Source organism: Canis aureus, chromosome 21, assembly GCF_053574225.1.
Source record: "Canis aureus isolate CA01 chromosome 21, VMU_Caureus_v.1.0, whole genome shotgun sequence".
NCBI lineage: Eukaryota > Metazoa > Chordata > Mammalia > Carnivora > Canidae > Canis > Canis aureus.
Window position 1 is genome coordinate 13,399,763 of NC_135631.1, and position 19,738 is coordinate 13,419,500.

General features: G+C 36.4%; 1 protein-coding gene, 1 long non-coding RNA gene and 1 pseudogene across 5 annotated transcripts in view; 2 read left to right on the forward strand and 1 right to left on the reverse strand.

Moving 5' to 3' along the window:
* Positions 1-19,738, forward strand: part of CSTPP1 (centriolar satellite-associated tubulin polyglutamylase complex regulator 1) — a 199,516-nt gene that overhangs the window by 12,287 nt on the left and 167,491 nt on the right. The window lies entirely within an intron of this gene.
* The window catches only part of LOC144292587 (uncharacterized), a 79,825-nt gene that overhangs the window by 1,950 nt on the left and 58,137 nt on the right, over positions 1-19,738 (reverse strand). The window lies entirely within an intron of this gene.
* Positions 6,985-11,525, forward strand: LOC144292584 (small ribosomal subunit protein uS2 pseudogene; annotated as a pseudogene).

Genomic DNA, 19,738 nt, shown 5'->3' on the forward strand with positions numbered 1-19,738 from the left:
CTGGCATACCGTGTTTATAGTGGAGATATCTCTCCCACTGAAAGTGAGGTGTATTGTTGATAGCTAATTACCCTTATTTATAGGTGAAGCATGGATGTACTGGAGAGTGTTTAACTTCTTCTCCCCTGTCTACCTTTCAAAATCAAAGTACAGAGGTGTTTTATCCCTATCTCTGTTGTCTACTCATTTTTTTCTTTCTTAACTCTGTGTCTCCCGTCATTTCTCTTAGATCACCTCTCTTTCCTTTGTAAACATTTCTAAGTAATCAGAATAGCCCCTTTCTACCCTTTAGTGAGCTCATGTAATGTTAGGGTTTTAGTTCTTTATAATTGTGTTGGTTGCTGGGTGTTGATGGTTACTTTGCTGTGAATGGTTTTGTTTTGTTTGGGAGTTAGAGACTCATTGTAGGAACCTAAATGTAGTCTCCAGAGAGCTAGTTTTACAATAAATAAAGATATTGATCTTCCTAAACTTAGAGTAATTGGTAAAAGATTTAGGAGAATGAGGAAAAGGTGGTGCCGCAGAAACTGGAGGTGGAGTGAGTTTCAATATGGAGGGAGTGTTCAGTCATATCAGTTGCTTCAGAGAGGTCAAACAAGATAAGAGCTGCAAAGAAGGTTGTTAGTGGCATTAGGTGAGAAGTTTCATTGGAGTGGTATGGCAGGATGCCAAGATTTTCCTGTATGGAGGAGTAAATGGGAAGGGTGAAGGAGTTGAAACTATAGGTGGGCTTATTTATTTTTCCCCAGAAGTTTGTTTGATTGGTGAAGGAAAAAGTAGAGGGAGTGATAGCAAGAGTAGAGAGAATTTGTTTTTAACTTTTTAGATGAGAGAGACTTGAGTATGAGGGAAAGGGAGGAAAAGGGAGCCATTGTAGAAGGAGAGATGGAAGATCCAGGAGAAGGAAAGGATGATTAACTGAATTATGATTATTAACTGAATATGTTTTCAGAAGAGGTAGAAAGGAATTCTGGGGTTAAGGGCAGAGGTGTAAGGTTATTTTGGAGGTGGGAACAGGGCCACATTTATCCATTAGACATTATTGGTATTGTGTCTAATCTATAAACTGTTTTGAGATCTTTGAAAATATTTGAGTCCTAAAAAAGTTTATTGATCTTCAAATGGATAAATATTTAATTATGTATTTATAAAACATGATGTCATTACTATAATTAGTATAGACAAACATTTTATTATATTTGAAACCAATTTATAGGTAACATTTTTCTCAATTAGCAGATATTACCAGTTGAGGCAGGGAATGGTCTTGAGACCATTGAGATGGTCTTAAAATGACTCTCCAAAGATTATTCAGCAATTAAAAAAAAGGAAATTCTGTCATTTGCAACAATATGGATGGATCTTGAGGGCATTATGCTAAAATATGGCAGACAGAGAAAGGCAAATACCATTATGATCTCACTAATATGTGGTATCTAAAAATAAACTAGACTCAGTTTATTTTTAACTGAGGAGGGTGGTGAGTGAAATGATGAAGTTTGGAGAAAAGTACAAACTTCCAGTTACATAGTAAGTACTCCTGGGGCTATAATGCACAACATGGTGACTATAGTTAATAATACTGTATTGTATATCTAAAAGTTGCTGAGAGAGCTTAAAAGTTGTCATCACAAGAAAAAATTGTCATGGGATGTCTGGGTGGCTCAGGGGTTTGCCACTTGCCTTTGGCTCAGGGTATGATCCTGGAGTGCCGGGATTGAATCCTGTGTCGGGCTCCCTGAGGTAAGCCTGCTTCTCCCTCTGCCTGTGTATCTGCCTCTCTCTCTCTTTAGGTCTCTCATGAATAAATAAATAAAATCTAAAAAAAAGAAAAAATTGTCATTATGTGTGGTGATGTGTGTTAACTAGATTTATTGTGGTGATTATTTCATAATGTATACAAATGTCGAATGATTATGCTGTACACCTAAAACTAATATGTTACGTGTTACTTATTATCTCAAAAAAAAAAAAAGGAAGAAAACTCTGACTCTACAAAGAATAAATATATTTGACCAACAGAGATGAAAAGTAAGGAAGGTGAAGAATTAAGCTTAGAAATACAGCTGAAAGTTGATATTTTTTGCCTCACCACCTCCTCTTTGTCTTTGAAGTCAGATTTTCAGGGTTTTGTTCTTAGAGTTAGAGAAACAGAAGTAAGATGTAGGAGAGCAAAGACAGTTTGTATTTTTTTTGCTGTGGGAAAAAAGAAAGGCACAAATACAAGAAATCTGACAGCATTAAGACATTTGAAGTAAGGACACATAAATTGATCTATTGGGGAAAAAAGAAGCAACAAAGAACATTAACAGGAATAAAGTTGGCTTTGTAAATTGGTGGAAGAAAAAATACAAAAGTATTACAAAGTAATAATTAGATGAAACAAATGAAAAACTATTTTAGGAAAAAACTGTTAAGGAAACAATATGTTACAAATAATGGGCAAGGAGAGGGCAGATCCGAGGAGTACATATTTTTTAAAATCTAATGTGTTTTGGGGATCCCTGGGTGGCGCAGTGGTTTAGCGCCTTCCTTTGGCCCAGGGTGCGATCCTGGAGACCCGGGATTGAATCCCACATTGGGCTCCCAGTGCATGGAGCTTGCTTCTCCCTCTGCCTATGTCTCTGCCTCTCTCTCTCTCTCTCACTGTGTGACTATCATAAATAAATAAAAATTTAGAAAAAAAAATTTAATGTGTTTTTTTATTAGCTACAGAATTTTATTGGTAAAATAGATCTAAAGAGTTTTAACAAAACACAGTACCAAAACTTCTCACCTCTAAGCCCCACTCCTTGGAAGAGACTACTTCGAATTTTTTTCACCATTTCTTTTGCCTTTTTTTTTTCTGTATATTTTAATTTTTATTTATTTTTAAATTTTTATTATTTTAAAAATATTTTATTTATTCATGAGAGACTCCCAGAGAGAGAGAGAGGCAGAGACACAGGCAGAGGGAGAAGCAGGTTCCATGCAGGAAGCCCGATGTGGGACTTGATCTCAGGACTCCGGGATCAAACCCAGAGCCAAAGGCAGACGCTCAACTGCTGAGCTATCCAGGCATCCCTTTCCTGTATATTTTTAAATAGCAGGCTTAAGCTGTTCTTGATTTTTCAGTTTTAGATATGATCTAATGACTTCCTGTGATGGATTCAGTGCTTTTATATCCCCTAAAATTCCCTTTTCTCCTAGCCTTCTAATAAAGTTATGATTTTTTGGTCAAGCCAATATTCAGTGTCTATAATGACTATGGAAATGGTATGTATGCATATATATATATAGAGAGAGAGAGAGAGAGAGAGAGAATGAGAGAGAAAGATTGGAAGAGTTTGTGGGTTTTTTTGTGTAGCCTTTTTTTCTTTTTTCCTGGAGTCAATAATTGCTTTGTCTTTTATTTAGTTGGTTTTCTATAAATTTGTCTCTAATTTATCCCTAAACTCCAACCAAAAGATCAGTCTTCTCCCTGCTTATGTAGACAATCAGGTGTTTTCTACGTTTCAATTTCTTTTCTTTTTTTTTTTTTTTTTCAATTTATTTTCTTCAAGAGAACTCTCCTGGGGCACTCATTCACCTAAGTAGCCTCCTACTCCAATCTGGCCTGGTTGCTTTCTAAATCCTCTATCCTTATCATGTATATTACTTGTCTCTTTCAAGTCATATTCCATATTTCCTGAAGCCTGTGTTTTCCTTTTTCCTTATGTACTCCTTTGGTTAGGTAGCATCCTCCAGTATCTTTCTGAGAAGGGTGCATACAAAATAAGATTTGAGGGATCTTTGTCTATGAAACTGTCTTTATATTACCCTTGCATTTGGTGGATAGTTTGTGTGGGTATAAGATTCTGTGTTGGAGATAATTTTTCCTTAGAATTTTCAAAGCATTTCTACCTTTATAGCTTTTTATAATGCCATTTTGATTTGTGATATTTCATAAAGATGTCTATTGGTATAGAGCTTTTCTCACTCATTGTCTTGAGACCCTTTTATTTTTTTATTTTCTTGAGACCCTTTTAATGTGGAAATTCATAGCTTTCAGTTCTAAGAAGTTTTATTGAATTATGTATTTGATATTTTCTCATGTCTGTCTCTGGAACTATTATTCCTCAGGCATTAGACTCATGCTCTAATTTTCCTATTGTTCTCTCTTCTTTTCCATATTCTTTTGGTTGTACCTTCTGTGAATATTTTTGACTTTTCCAATCCTGTTGAATTCTAAAAATATCTACAATTATATTTTACATTTCTTTACTTATTTTTTGTTTTCTGAATTCATGCATATAACATTTTATCTTGTCTTCCTATTAATTGTAGGTTTTTAAATTTTTTGTTTTGTTTTGTTTTGCTTGCATCTATGTCCCCTGAATTTTTCTTTTCTTTCTGAGTTTATTTTTTTATTTGTTATTATTTTTTAAAGATTTATTTATTATTATTATTTTTTAAAGATTTTATTTATTCATGAGAGATAGAGAGGCAGAGACACAGGCAGAGGGAGAAGCAGGCTCCAAGCAGGGAACCTGACGTGGGACTTGATCCCGGGTCTCCAGGATTGCACCCTGGGCTGAAGGCAGGCACTGAACCGCTGAGCCACCCAGGGATCCCCCGAGTTTTTTTTTTAAGAGGGAGAGGTTGGTGGGTGCAGAGGAAGAGAGAGAATCTTAAGCAGGCCCCACACCTATTGTGGAGCCCAACATGAGGCTTGATCTCACAACCCTGGCTCCACCAACTGAGCCAGCCAGGTGCCTCTAACCACAAGGATATTTAAAAATTAAATTCCTCTACAACTGAGTCAGATGATACATTTGGAATATAACAAGATATTTTTTTAAACCTTAGCACAGTTAAAAGCTATAGACATATATAAAGCAATGCTTAGAAGAATTATTGTTGCTATAAAAAAAGAAAAGTCAACACTTAAAGAATTTAGAAAGGGAACAAAGTAACAAACTGAAGAAAAGAAAAATTAGAACTAAATAATAAAAATAGAAATAAGCAAACAAATTTACTGGTGATTTTGAACTTTCAGAAACAAATAATTTATAAGTTACAAGGTTTGTTATTTGTTTTTTAAGATTTTATTTATTTATTCATGAGAGACACAGAGAGAGAGAGAGAGGCAGAGACACAGGCAGAAGGAGAAGCAGGCTCCATGCAGGGATCCTGATGTGGGACTCGATCCCGGGTCTCCAGGGCCCTGGGCGGAAGGCGGCGCTAAACCGCTGAGCCACCCAAGTTGCCCACAAGGTTTGTTATTAACCGAGAAAAAATAACTATGATCTTTCTGTCAGTTTATTTTTTTAAAAAATATTTTACTTATTTATTCATGAGAGACACAGAGAGGCAGAGACATAGGCAGAGGGAGAAGCAGGCTTCCCGTGGAAACCCCAGGATCACGCCTGGCCCGAAAGCAGATACTCAACTGTTAAGCCACCCAGGCATCCCTGTGAAGACACTGTTAAAGGCAGTTCTGTTGAAGATCCAGAAGAGAGACCTGGAGAGATAGCCCCCATCTTCTTAGAGAATGCATAGTCATGAAGAGAATGTTGGATAGTAAATAGGAAATATTGACAAATATGAATGGTAAAAGGCAATTCTGATAAAGTCTCAGATGAAAATGAGAAATACATTTTGAAAACTAGAGGCAGGGGGATCCTTGTTTAAAGTGGCCAAGAATCGCGGTGCCTGGGTGGCTGTTGGTTAAATGTCTGGCTTTTGATTTCAGCTCAGGTCTTGATTTCAGGGTCATGAGTCCAAGCCCCATACTGGATGTGGGCCCTACTTAAAAAAAAAAAAGAAGATATGGTGCACACACACACACACACACACACACACACATGCACACAAACACACACACATGGAATATTATTCAGCCATAAAAAAGGATGAAATCTTGCCATTTGTGATGACATGGATGGAGCTAGAGAGTATAATGCTAACCAGAATAAGCAGAAAAAGACAAATACCATATGATTGCACTGATATGTGGAATTTAAGAAACAAAACAAACAAGCAGAGGGAAAAATAAGTGAGAGGGAGAGAAAGAAATCAAGAAACAGGTTCTTAATTATAGAGAACAAACGGATTGTACCAGAGGAGAGGAGAGTAGGTGGTTGTGTTAAATAGGTGATGGGATTAAGGAATGCATTTGTCTTGATGAGCACAGAGTGATGTATGGAGTGTTGAATTACCATATTGTACACCTGAAACTAAAATAACACTGTAGTTAACTAAGTGGAATTAAAATAAAAACTTTTAAAAAGCCCTCCAAGTAAAAAATTAAAAAACAACAGAATTTCCCTAATGACTAATGATGTTGAGCATTTTTTCATGTATTTTTGTTATCTGTGTATGATGATGTATCTATTAAAATCTTTTGCCCTTTTTTGTTAGTAGCTTGTATTGTTGATATTAACATTTCATTTTATATTCTGAATATGTTTTTTGTTATATATATGATTTCCAGTTATTTTCTCTCAGACTGCCTTGTATTTGTGTCTTTTGAAAGCACATATTTTTAATTTTGATAAAGTCAGATTTATAATTTTTTTCTTTAATAGCTTTAAGCTTTTTATGCCTATTTGGGCCATTTTTTTGTCTAACTAAAGGTCACTAAGATTATTTCCTATGTTGTCTCTTACAAGTTAGTTTTAACTCTTATATTTAGGTCTCTGGCTTTTGAGTTGATTTTTTTTTTTTTTTTTATGGTGTGAAGTAAGGGTTCTTCTTTTTGTTTTGTTTTGTTTTGTTTTGCCTATAAATATCTAGTTGTTCCAGTACTGTTTATTGAAAAGACTATGTTTTGTCTATTGAATTACCTTGTCTTTGTTGAAAATGAATTGGCCATATTTGTGTGTGTGTATGTATTTCTAGATGCTCTCTTCTATTTCATCACTATATATATTTATCTTTATGTTAATACCGTACTGTCTTAGTTACTGTCTTTATCTTTTTTTTTTTTTTAAGATTCTATTTATTTATTCATGAGAGACACACACAGTGAGAGAGAGAAAGGCAGAGACACAGGCAGAAGGAGAAGCAGGCTCCATGCAGGATCACACCCTGGGCCGGGGGCAGGAGCTAAACTGCTGAGCCACCTAGGGATCCCCAATTACTGTCTGTATCACTAGTCTTGAGAAATCAGATAGAAGTCCTCCAGTTTTGCTGTTCTTGTTCAAAATTGTTTTAATGCTTTGATATTTCTTTTTTAAAAAAATATTTTATTAATTTATTCATGAGAGACACAGAGAGCAAAGCAGAGACATAGGCAGAGGGAGAAGAAGGCTCCTTGCAGGGAGCCTGATTGGGGACTCGATCCTAGGACCCCAGGATCACAACCTGAGCCAAAGGCAGATGCTCAACCAGTGAGCCACCCAGTTGCCCCTGCTTTGATATTTCTTAATGGCTATATCAGCTTGGGCAAATTACTTGTCCTCTCTATGCTCAGCTTCCCAATTTGTTTTTGTTTTTATTTTTTATAAGCTTCCCAATTTGTAAACTGAATAGTAATAAGACTATTATTAGCTTTCCACACTACCCAGGGAAGGGTCCATACAACATTGTTCTGTGTTTCCATTGTAACTTAAAGGGAAATTTTAACAATGTCCGGAGCCCTTGATGTTCTGCAAATGAAGGAGGAGGATGTCCTCAAATTCCTTGCAGCAGGAACCCACTTAGGTGGCACCAACCTTGATTTCCAAATGGAACAGTACATCTATAAAAGGAAAAGTGATGGTATCTGCATCATAAATCTGAAGAGAACCTGGGAGAAGCTTCTGTTGGCAGCTCGTGCCATTGTTGCCATTGAAAACCCAGCTGATGTCAGTGTCATATCCAGGAATACTAGCCACTGAGCTGTGCTGAAATTTGCTGCTGCTACTGGAGCCACTCCTATTGCTGGCCACTTCACTCCTGGAACCTTCACTAACCAGATCTAGGCAGCCTTCTGAGACCCAAGGCTTCTGGTGGTTACTGATCCCAGGGCTGACCACCAGCCTCTCACAGAGGCATCTTATGTTAACCTGCCTACCATTGCTCTGTGTAACACAGACTCTCCTCTGTGCTACGTGGACACTGTCATCCCTTAGCAACGACAAGGAAGCTCACTCAGTGGGTCTGATGTGGTGGATGCTAGCCCGGGAAGTCCTGTGCATGTGTGGCTCACCGTTTCCCGTGAGCACCCATCGGAAGTCATGCCAGATCTCTACTTCTACAGAGATCCTGAAGAGATTGAAAAGGAAGAACAGGTTGCTGCTGAAAAGGTTGTGACTAAGGAGGAATTTCAGGGTGAATGGATGACTCCAGCTCCTGAGTTCACTATTCAGGAACTACTACTCAGGCTACTCAGCCTGAAGTTGCAGACTGGTCTGAAGGCATGCAGGTGCCCTCTGTGCCTATTTAGCAGTTCCCTATTGAAGACTGGAACGCTCAGCCAGCCACTGAAGATTGGTCTGCCGCTCCCACTGCTCAGGCCACTGAATGGGTAGGAACAACCACTGAGTGGTCTTAAGCTGCTCTTCCACAGAAAACAGAACAAAACAAAAAGACTATTATGAAGGTTTTTTGTTTTGTTTTGTTTTTGTTTTTGTTTTTAGAGAGAGAGTTGGGGAGGGGGGAGAAGGAGAGGGAAAGAGAGAATCTTAAGTAGACTTCATGCCCAGGCAGAGCCTGATACAGGGCTCAATGTCATGACCCTGAGATCATGACCTGAGCCAGAATCAAGAGTTGGAAACTTAACAGACTGAGCCACCCAGGTACCCCAAGACTGTTATGAAGATTAAATGAATAAAACTCATAGCATTGTTCCTGGCACATAGAAAGAGCTCCAAAAATATTAGCTAATATTATTTTTTTATTTCAGTTAAAGGGGCAATAGTGTGTTGATTGATCATAAAACCTGGCAAAAATAATCCTAAAAGAGGAAACTATAAACTATTTAAAGATATGAACAAAAGTGTGAAAGATCCTTAATAGATTTCTAGCAAATAATGTGACATATGTCTACCCCAGAAATGCAATATTACTCTAATTTCTAAAATATTTATTAAATATAATAACTGGATATACCCTTAACAGCATATTAATAGATACTAAGACTCAAAATAATCTAGCTTTTTGAAGTTTCTAATCTTGATAAACTCCAAAAAAACCCTAAAAATAGAGTATTTCTAACTTCTGTTATTTATTTGAAACTATGAGAAAAATTAAATTCATTTTTCTTGAAAATAAGAACAAAACAAAGATGCCTCCTAGAACCACTGATATTTATTTATTTAGTAAGCTCTATGCCCAATGTGGGACCTGAACTCACGACCCTGAGATCAAGAGTTGCATGCTCTACCGACTGAGCTAACCCGGCACACCAAACCACTATTACTTTACAGTATTGGATATTAAGACTTGAACATTTTTTTTAAAGATGAATATAGGACCACAAATTATATATGGTCAAAGTTTTTTCTTACGCTTGTGGGAGTGTAAATGGGTATATTTTGGAAAACTGTTTGGCAGTCTGTGCTAAAACTGAACATACTCATACCCTATGACTCGGTCATTTATTCCTAGGCACAGAACCAACTGAAATGCAGACATATGTTTACTAAATACTCATACTAGAATACTCATAGTGACGCCATTCATAATAGGCCCAAACTGGAAACTTAAAAAATACTGTCAACAAGGAAATTAATAAATAAATCATAGTATATTCAACAGTGGGCTATTATGCTGCAATGAGAATTAATGAACAACTACTCACAGCTCCCTGTCCCTCTGCCTGCCACTGCACCTGCTTCTGTGCACATGCTCTCTCCCTCAAATAAATAAAATCAGAAGAAGGAAAGGAAGGAAGGAAGGAAGGAAGGAAGGAAGGAAGGAAGGAAGGAAAGAAAGAAAGAAAGAAAGAAAGAAAGAAAGAAAGAAAGAAAGAAAGAAAGAAAAAGAAAGAAGAAAGAAAAGAGAAAAGACAGGTGCAAAAGACTGCATACTGTGTGATTTTATATATATCTCAAAAATAGATATCAAAGCACATTTTCTTGTAATTTGTGACAAACTAAGTTTAGCAAATAATGTGAAAAATTTATTAGTTGACAGTTGGAAGGACCGTGGAGGGAATTCATTTAGATTCACACCTCCTACCTTATGGGGTACAATAAATTCTAGTTGAATTAAAATGTTAAAATACTTTTATATCCAGGAGAAAATAATCAAGTATGCTTACCCCTGAGATAATTTTATGACATAAACCAACAATAGATATTTGAGAGCAGATGGATGTGTAGATAAAATATTTTTTTAACTTTTCATAGGATAAATAGCAAGGATAAAAGAGGAGTGACAAGATAGGGAAATTACAATGAATATGGTGACTAAAAGTTAATATACGACATGGAAAGGAAATAAATGGTACAAATTTGTGTTATAGTAACTAAGTCCTTCAGGACAAGTGACCAGAGGAAGTTAACAATTTGTTCACGTGTAAAAGTGAAAAATTAGGGTCAATCTACATACCCATCAATAAGGAAATTGATAGATATCAATTTATTAACCATTAGTAGACATTCCTATGCAGCCATTAAAAAATGAGTTACATTCATTAACAGGGAAAGATATAAGTAAAATTTTAAGTGAAAATATAAGTTATAGAGTACAGTGTGATTACATTTCTGTAAACATGTTATGAACATTTATAAATATATGTACGATCACAGATAGAAAAAGTTCTAGGAGGAAGTATAACAATCTGTTAACAGTGAATACTCTGGGAAATTGAATTCAGAGAGTGCTTACAAGTAAGGATGCCTTACTGTTTTGTGTTCTATTACAGAAGAATGTGTTGCTTTTATAATTAAAAGTCTGTGTAAGAGAAAAGATAACCTAACTAAATATTCAGGTTCACCGATAATTTAAGCTTTGCAAATGACACTGTTGGGTTAATTTAAAATTAAAGCTTTATACTGAGATGTCTGCAAAGAAATTGGTCTCCGTTTCTTGAAGGTAGTACAGTCTTTTTGGAGAGCACTTTGACAGTACATAACAAGAGCTATAAAAATAAGCGTATCTTTTGATGCTAAAGCCCTACTTCTGGAAATATATCCTAAGGAAGTAACTCAAAAAGAAATTGTTCACATAAACATGTTTATAATCACATTATCATTAAGAAAAAACTTGAAATAGGAATCCCTGGGTGGCTCAGCGGTTTGGCGCCTGCCTTTGGCCCAGGGCGCGATCCTGGAGACCCGGAATCGAGTCCTACATTGGGCTCCCAGCATGGAGCCTGCTTCTCCCTCTGCCTGTGTCTCTGCCTCTCTCTCTCTCTCTCTCTCTATGTGTGTGTGTTTATTATAAATAAATAAATCTTAAAAGAAAAAAGAAAAAACTTGAAATAATCTAGAAGCAAACTGAAGTAGATTAAAAATAGAATATTATATCACTAAATAATTCCCAAGAAGACTTTATATATATGTGAAAAAGCGCATGAAATAAAATATTTTGGAAAAATGGAACTCCAGTACAAACTGGTGTATACACTAATGAGAAGGGACCACAGAGATATGTAAATCTTTGCTATTTTAAGATAAAGGATTCTGTATTTAACATTTTAAAAAAATATTTATTTATTCATGTGAGACATACAGAGAGAGGCAGAGACACGGGAAGAGGGAGAAGCAGGCTCCATTCAGGGAGCCCGATGTAGGACTTGATCCCAGGACCCCAGGATCATGTCCTGGGCCGAAGGCAGATGCTCAACCACTGAGCCACCCAGGCGCCCTTTAAGTAACATTTTAAAATGCAATAACAGGGGATCCCTGGGTGGCTCAACGGTTTAGCGCCTGCCTTTGGCCCGTGGCGTGGTCCTGGAGTCCTGGGATCGAGTCCCACATCAGGCTCCCTGCATGGGGCCTGCTTTGCCTTCTGCCTGTGTCTCTGCCTCTCTCTCTATCTCTCTCTCTGTCTCTCATGAATAAATAAATCTTTAAAAAATAAAATAAAGTGCAGTAACATATTGGTCTTCTAATTTAAAAAAGGATTAAACTAGATGTGCTAATAAGATTGCTATCAGCTCCATGCTTTTTGTAATCTCAAGAAAATGAAATTGAAAGTAAAGTTTTACTTCTTTTCCTTCTCCCTCTAGTACCATTCAGCTTCTTATCCTCAGCTTAACATTTCCCTTAAACTAGATCCATTAATGAGAAATCATCCATTTCTAGTGGGTCATTTTGTTTTGGAAAGACAAAGTAAAAATTAGGGAAATAGAAGAGAATGCAGCAATTTCATTCTCCATATCCATTTATATTAAAATTGTATACACAAAATGTTTACTTATGCTTAATCAGGCTTTCAGATAGTTCTGGGGAATAAAGTATCATTCTTTCCCATAATCTAATGAAGACATTAATTTGAAGGTCAAATAACTTGCATAAGGCCCCAAGGAGTCATCTGTAGGACAAGGATTAGGAACTAGTTCTTGGGGCACCTGGGTGGCTCAGTTGTTAAGCATCAGATTCTTGGTTTCATCTCAGGTCATGATCTCATGGGTTATGAGATGGAGCCCCACATCAGGCTCCGTGCTCAGCAGGGAATCTGAAGATTCTTTTCCTCTGCCTCTACCCCCACTCATGTGCTTGCTCTCTCTCTCTCTCTCTCTCTCTCTCTCTCAATCCTCCCCTGGCCTGTCTAAAATAAATAAATCTGAAAAAAAATTTAAAAAAACAAACTAGGTCTTGTATAATGAGACCCCCTTGCTTGGGCTGTTGAGCCTGGATGCCTTTGTGGCACGGCAATGCAGGTCTGTGATCAATTCACTGCTTAAGAGCTGGACTGAAGGTCAATTCACTTCTCCTTCATGAGCTTGATTATTTGAGCCATTTAATTTTCTGAAATGAGATTTCTCTTTTTTGTTTTATTTTTCCCCCAGGTTTTTAAAACATTTTATTTAAATTCAATTAATTAACATATAATGTATTATTGGTTTCAGAGGCAGAGGTCAGTGATTCATCAGTCTTATATAATACCTAGTGCTCATTACATCACTTGCCCTCCTTAGTGTCCATCATCCAGTTACCTCATGAAAAGAGATTTCTGGAAGCAATTGTAGAAGCATCTTAACACTACCACCAGGTGGAACTGAATAGGATCTGACCTATTTTGTCCAAAGAGAAGTGGTCATTAAAGAGAAGTTCTGCTTCCCCTTTGCTACCTCTTCACGCATTGCCCCTCATTTGTTCACTCTTCTCTCTAATGCAAAATACAGGATCTTAGAAGGAAATGGTGCTGTCATCAGTTCTAAAATTGAACAGAATGTTGTCTCAGTAAGCAGAAAAATTAATTTTAAGAAGTCTTTATATAAATTCTGTGAAATACCAATACATCGATTTGTGGTCTGTTTTACCATCATGTTTGTATCACTTATTTTTAAGATAATGGTGATCTTTTAAACTTTCTAAATTTCTCCAAAAATTATCCTAATTCTGTGATTCAGTGGAAAATATTTACACTCATGAGATTAAAGTTCAAATCTTTGCCCTACTATTTATAAGCTGTGTGACCTTGGGCAATTTCCTCATTTGTAAAATGGCGATAATAATCCCAGCCTTATCTGACTCTTGGGCTGGTTGTAAGGCTCAGTGAGATAATGTATGTGAAAATATTTAGTAAATTTTCAGGGGTGTTACAAATGTTATTGTTCAAGTTATGAAAGTCATTAAGACCTTACCTGTTCACAACAATGATAATAAGCACTGAGATAGCATTACATCGCTTCAATTGCTAGAATAGTGTCTGAAACACTCTGCCATTGTATCATGCACTAACCTAGACCCATGAATAGGCCAGTGAACATTCTGATTGGTATGTTAATTTGATCCCTTCATTCATACTTTTGGGAAAACATATAGATACTTTATGTTAATAGTAGGTTTGTCTGGATACAGCAGAAAAAAACTAAAATAACTTGAACAAGTTAGAAGATTATTTCTTGGAATCCCTGGGTGGCTCAGTGGTTTAGCACCTGCCTTTGGCCCAGGGTGTGATCCTGGAGTCCTGGGATCAAGTTCCACATTGGGCTCCCTTCATGGGGCCTGCTTCTCCCTCTCTGCCTGTGTCTCTACCTCTCTCTCTGTGTCTATCATGAATAGATAAATAAAATCTTAAAAAAAAAAAAAGATTATTTCTCTTTTTGTGGAAAACAAGGCTGAAGATAGGCAGTCTCTGGTTGGTATGGTGTGCTCCAAAGTATAATCAGCAACTCAGGTTTCCATACGTTTGCTCCAACATCTTAACCAGAGATTCCATCTTTTACCTCACGATCCATGAGGACTGAAGGAGCTCTCTATTATCCTCTAGGGTAAATAAGGGACATCTTTCAGCTGAATCAGTTCCATTTTAGTACTTTCTAGAAGACCCACACCATACTGGGCTTATATTTTATAGCTTAATCACATGACTAAAGTCTAGCTACAAAGAAAGATAATGAGAAAATATGATATTTATTCCAGTGGCCAGGAGCCCAGGTAAAAATTGGAGTATGTTTCTAAAGAGGAAGAGATTGCTGGGGTAGGCAACTAGCAGTCTTTGTCACAGCATTATATAAATATATGGATGTCTTCTGTTATGCACTCCCCTCCCCCTTTCTCCCTGACACATGCATACACACGTGTGTACACACATACACACTACTCACATTCACATAGGCACCGCCTATTTAATTTTATTTCCTAGATAAGTTAGTCCACTCTAGTGATCTTGTGCCCAAAAGTTCTTTTCTGGTGCTAATGCATGGTGATTGTACCAACTTTAGAAAATGGTCAATTGAGATCATTAAACAGAAGGATCTTGGTCTTTTTTCAAAACAGCCAGTTGGTCAACAGAATAAATTGACTGTATGTACTCCGCACTATGGTTGATACTGCAAAAGATGTATAAGGCATATAACATGGACCCTTTTTCCTATATTTGATCATAGTGAATGGGGCCATTATATTCCCAAATTCCCAAGAAAGGAACCCAGAAATCATCCTAAATTTCCTCTCATCTTTTACTTCTCATATCCAATCGATTATCAACTTCTACTGGTTATTCCTCTTTTGTTTTGATCTATCATTCTTGTTGTTACTTTCCTAATTCAGGTCTTTGTTATTTCTGGCCTGGATGTTTGAAGAACTGCTTGATTTATATCTGTGCATTCTCCCTCCACTTCTTTCACAGTACTGTCACAGTAATTTTTCAGAAGTAGTAGTCTTTTACTTTCTTTTTTTGTTGCTGTTTTTGTTTTAGTCTTTTACTTTCTTGCTCGAAATTCAGTGATTTCCCAAAATCTGTGCTCCTTATAGAGTCCTTTAGAATGATGATGCTGTCTAAACTTATCTTTTAGCAATACTGAACTGTTTTAGCTTTTCAGATCCACTATGCAAATATGAAAAATATCTTCATCCTTCTGCCTGTTCTGATGTGTCTTTATTGAATATCCTCTCTCCACTTGTTCACGTGGCAAATTCTTTCACAGGCTTTCTCAGCATAAGTGTTCCTCTTTTGAAACTCTTTCTCTGAGTCAACAAAACCACTCTTTTCTGTTTACACTTTTTACATACCTCCTTTATAACAATTATCATACTATATTATATTGTTAATTTGTATATCTACTTCTCTAATAGATGGTAAGCTTCTCAAGGACAAAGACCATACTTAAGTATTAAATAATTATTAAAAAATAAAATAATGTCTTCAATTGTGTGGTAATGTAGTTGAGGACACTAACCGATGAAATAACACTGAGTCAGTGTGCAATCAAGTGCTATGTGATAAGTAATAGTTCAGGGGAAAAAAGGAGATACAGGAGATTGGAGGAATTAGGGAAGGAATCAAAGAGAACATAATCACCAGTAGGGATATTGCATAATGATTTGGGCCAAGAAAACTGAAAATTCTAGGGACATATTTGTATGTTCAGCAATGTTTGTATAAAGAAATATTTATAGGGATGCCTAGCTAGTTTAGTTGGTAGAGCACGCAACTCTTAGTCTCAGGGTTATGAGTTCAGGCCCCACATTGGGCGTGGAGCCGACTTCAAACAAACAAACAAACAAACAAATAAGATCAAAACAAAGTACTCCATTAAATTTTGAAAAAATATAATAAGTCTACAAGAAAAGAAAAATGAGAAAGGATAAAACCATATGGGGCACCTGGGTGGCTCAGTCAGTTAAGTGTCAGACTCTTGGTTTCTGCTCAAGTCTTGATCTCAGGGTCATGAGATTGAGCCCCATGTGAAGCTCTGTGCTCAGCACAAAGTCTGCTTGTCTTTCTTCCTCCCTCTCAGCCCATCTCCCACTCAAATAAATAAATATGTAAACAAAAGGAAAAAAACCTAGAAAATACAAAGGGGTATATTGGTTTAATTTGGAACCCTCTTATCTATAAGTGTTTTTAGTTCCTTTTAACTTTAGTTTTTTTCCATCTCTAAAGAAATTAAAGTCCCATTGTATAAATACTTTATTAGTACTACTGTATCACATAAGCATCTGCATTGTCTCTGGACTATTATTCAGCCATAAAAATGAATGAAATCTTGCCTTTTGAAACAACATGGATGGAGTATAATTCTAAGCAAAATAAGTCAGAGAAAGACAAATACCATGTTATTTGATTTATGTGTGGAAATTAAGAAACAAAAAAAGCAAAGGGAAAAAGAGCGAGAGAGAGACAAACCAAGAAACAGACTCTTAACTATAGAGAACAAACATGGTTACCAGAGGGGAGGGGGATGGGAGGATGTATTAAATAGGTGATGGGGATTAAGGAGGGCACTTGTGATGGGCACAGGGTGATGAATGGGAATGTTGAATCACCATTTTGTATACCTGAAACTAATGTAGCACTGTACGTTAACTATACTGAAATTGCAGTAAAATTAAAAAAAAAAAAAGAAAAGAAATAGAATTTGAATAGGTTTTTCTCAGTAGAAGGCATACATATGGCTAAAAAACACATAAAAAAAGTGCTCAATATTATTAATCACCATAGAAATGCAGATCAAAGCCATGAGATACCATTTCAAACTCACTAAGATGGCTAAAATAAAAAAATACGGGCAATGACAAGTATTAGTAAGGATGTAGAAAAATTATACCCTCGTATGTGTCTGTTAGGGTTATAGAATGATGCAGCCACTTTTGAAAACAATTTGGCAATAAAACATACAGTTACTATATAATTAGCACTTGCACCCTTAAACATATGCCCATGAGAGTGAAAAATAGCTCCACAAAAATCTGTACACAAATATCCACAGTGACATTGTTCTTAATAGCCAACAAGATGAATACAACTGATGGATGGATAAACAAAAGGTGGTAAACTCAGAATGAAATGTATTCAGTAAGAAAAAAAAGAATGAAGTATTGACACAAGCTATAATTGGGAGGAACCTCAAAAACTTGATGCTAAGTGAAAGAAGCCAGTGAGAAAAGCCCATATTGTATGATTTCATTTATAGAAAATGTCCAGACTAGGGAAATCAGTAGAGACAAAAAATAGATGAATAGTTTCTGGGGGCTAGGAGAAGAGGGCATGGGAACTGACTGCTAATGGGTACTTGCTTTGGACGATTGAAGAGATGAAGAAATGAGGTAGTGGGGATGGTTGCACGACTCTTTGAGTATACTAAAAACTTGAATTGTACATGTTAAAAGGGTGGATTTTATGGTAAGTGAATTATATTTCATTAAAGCTATTATTAAAAGAATCCTCTGGGATGTCTGGCTGGCTCAGCCAGTGGGGCATGGGACTCTTGATCTCCCGTCATGAGTTGAAGCCCCATGTTAGGGGTAGATTTTACTAATGGGAAAAAAAAAAAAAAGAAAAGGATCTGCATTGTCTCAACCTCTAATCTTTTTAACTGTGCACATACACAGTATTAATATATGCTTATATATACATAGTTAATGTGCAATATATATAGTACAAATATGCATATACTCTGACAGGATAACACATTCCAAGGTTCAAAAAATATATATTAAGGCATACATTGAGAGGCATTGTTTCCACCCTGTCTCAATTTCTTCCTCTCCTGTGTTCTGTAGATAACTGCTTTTATGCAACTAGCTCTTTTATTTTATATTTTTTAAAGATTTTATTTTTAAGTAATCTCTACATCCAATGTGGGGTTTTGAACTCACAAGTCCAAGATCAAGAGTCGCAGGCTCTACTGACTGAGCCAGCCTGGCTCAACCATCTCTTTTAAATCTATAGGATATGATTATACTGCTGAGCTTTGCCTTTTTTTTTTTTTAACTGAAATGACCTTTTTCTTTACTTTTTCTAAAATACATTCTTTTTCTGCCTTTATTATAAGGGGATGTAATAATTTGCCTGCTTTGGTTTTCTCCAAATTAAGGTTTCAGCATAATTTAGTAGTCTGATTATCAATACTTAGATTATCTTCTAGCCAATCATTGTGTTAAATACAAGTAACTCTTTATAATAACTATTATCATGTATCATAGGTCAAAGAAAAGTTTATTTATAATTTTTCCTGAATTATAATTGACACCAGAGACCTGAATAGGTTATCAGTAGGATAAAAGAAGAAGCCTGGATAATATAATTTGATCATTCCATTTAGAAGGTTGGATCCATTCAGGGAGAGTATGAAAATATATTTGAAAATAATTTTGTTTTACCATGACTTATTTTGCTTGCTATGTACAAAGAAAAACTTCAGCAATGTGATTACAGATGGATATATGGAGAACTTCAGAACTACATATGAGGGATGCCTGAGTGGCTCAGCGGTTGGGCATCTGCCTTTGGCCCAGGGCATGATCCCGGGGTCCTGGGATTGAGTCCTGCATTGGGATCCTTGCATACAGCCTGCTTCTTCTTCTCCCTCTGTCTGTGTCTCTGCCTCTCTCTGTGTGTCTCTCATGAATAAATAAATAAGAATCTAAAAAAAAAAAAAAAGCTGCATTTGAGCAAGCCCAGATACTTTCCATCGTTGAGTCAGGAGTGAAAAAAATGAGGAAAGGCTTCAATTTCATTTTTTTAAAGTTTTATTTATTTAAGTAATCTCTACACCCCATGTGGGGCTCATACTCATGACCCTAAGATCAAGTCACATATTCTTCCAACTGAGCCAGCCAGGTGCCCCAGTGAGTCAGCCAGGCACCCCTTCAATTTTGTTATCTATAAAATGATGGTAGTTAAATGATATGATCTTAAAATCCTTCCACTCCTTAAGCTTGTGCAATTTAGGAGCAGTGGTGAGAATAGTAATGAAGTGATTGACTACTGATTCTAAGTTTAGTACAACCAAGAGGCTGGTAGAACAATCTGTGGGAGGACCTACGAGATTTCAAGTCCTGGTAAAGAGGAATAGTGTGTTCAGTGGAAATGGAGGAGAAAATGGAATTTTGGGGTCAGGGGATTTGATGGGCCATCATTGTGAAAGAAAGCCCACCATGTGCTCCTGGGAAGAAAAATGTGGGTTCTGGGTTTTTGGTTTTCTTTTTTTTTAACATGTGGGTCATAAATTCTCAGGGGAGCTATAGATAAACCATAGGAGGTTCTCAAATCCTCTAAATTATGCACAACATATTAAATTATATCCATTTTTCTGTGAGAAAATATTTTCAGCTTTAAATAGATTCTTATCATGACCTAACAAAAAAGTCATTCACTCTTAAAAATTAATGATAAAGACTCCTGATGATTAAAATGGAGAAAGAGGGATACCTCCGTAGCCTTGCAGTGG